Here is a 2,017-nt window from a genome sequence, read left to right on the forward strand (position 1 = left end):
ACACACCAACTCTTTTTCACATATAAGAAAGCATTCAAGGTGTACCTAAACCACACACAAACAAGCTAAAAAATATGGCATATTTTCATACAACCAATACACCCAAAAGCAACCTCAATCACAACAACCCACATGTATTGCATAATTTCATAATTTAGGCATAAATCAACCAACTTGTAACCAAATTCATGCCAAAACTTACCACTAATTTCACATATCAAAGTCAAACTCAAAATACCAAATTGGCCATTTAACATCTATCAACTAAACATTAGCAAAATTAGCCACACATGTCAACACCCACTATACCAAAATGACCACATTCAATCATATCAAAGAACAACTCATAGTATACATTTTAGTTACCATTCCAAAGTCTCATCATTTAAGTTCCATAAAAAACATAATAATAACCATTACAAGGCCAAATATACATGTCAACATAGCAACTATTCCATCACCGAAAAGACCATAGATACAAGCCAACCCAAATGGCTATATCATCAAATAAAAACACCTATACATGCCATTATAACCATGACTTGAAACATCAAAATCTATCGATTTAGCTTATGGATAGTGTGATAGGTCTCCGACAAGCTTCCAACCCAAACGAGCTTCTGATTTAATATATAACATGGAAAATAACACAAAGTAAGCATGAATGCTTAGTTCATATAATGTAAAACTTAACTTACCATTTCATTACATAACATTTAAATTTAACATGGCATAACCCAACCAAAGCGTGGCCAAAGCCTAGGCATCCACAAAACATGTTAGCATACATAATAAAAGTCAGAGGTACAATAACATGGATATCCATGAATCTCAACATGTATCATTTAAGTTTGTCACCCATTTTAACTTACATAATTTCCATGTATCACCATATCAAAGAAATTCATATATGTACATGTATTAATTCATATAGTTCTCTTACCATTCAACGAATGCCCGTTGAATCGTTTAGAATACTGTTAGATACCTGAGATAGCTCACACGAAGTGTGCTAACACATATAACCGCAATCCTTCACTTCATGTATATATATGCTCATAGGAGCTGTGAAAATGTACCTACTTACACAAGCTGTGGGTCGGAATGTAAGCTACACGATCTTACTCACACAAGCTGTGGAGTATTCACAACACATGCCAAAACTCAGCCATCGGTAGGACATTCAAGACCAACACCCGAAATATGTAAACCCTAATCACATGTCATTTGTATCCTACAAATTCCTAATGTTCAAACGGGGCTTGGTAGTCGATGTAACATCGTTGGATATGCAACAATTAATTTCCTGGCAGTCCACAACACATATAATTTTTCAAATAAAAGCATATAAACACTATTTAATTACATGAACTTAGCTCAACAATAAAACATAGATATTGAGTCAATTAATCTGAAACTTTATCTTTGTCTCAATCTAAAGCCGTACGAGGTTTATCTTGATCTAAATGAATCAATTCAATCCAATTCAATAATTATACTATTCAATTCAATCCAAATTCATATTTTAGCAAAATTACCATTTTTGACCCTATAATTTTTATTTCATTACAATTTAGTCCCTAGCTCATAAAATGAAAATTCAAGGAATTTCGCATTAACCCACTATAGCTGAATTTCATATAGGTAAGCCATACGTTTCAATTCTTAACAATTCCACCATGAATTTTTTTTATTTTTCAATTTAATCACTAATTGACAAATTCATCAAAAATCACTTAATAAAAGTTATTTATCTATCAACAACTATCCATTTTCTTCCATCAAACATCAAAAACCACATACATTCATTTCAAAACCCTAAACATTTAACAGGTTTGCAAATTAGTCCCCGCACTAGCTAGATTAAGCTGCAACGATTCTAAAAATATAGAAATCATTAAAAACGGGACGAAAAATACTCACATGCAAGAAAAATAAGGATGTCTGAATGTTTAAGCTTTCATAGTTTTTTTTCCTTTAATTTTTGGTGGTGTTTAAAAAAATAAAGAAGATGATA

This window comes from Gossypium hirsutum, chromosome D01 (assembly GCF_007990345.1).
Source record: "Gossypium hirsutum isolate 1008001.06 chromosome D01, Gossypium_hirsutum_v2.1, whole genome shotgun sequence".
In the NCBI taxonomy this organism is placed as follows: Eukaryota; Viridiplantae; Streptophyta; class Magnoliopsida; order Malvales; family Malvaceae; genus Gossypium; species Gossypium hirsutum.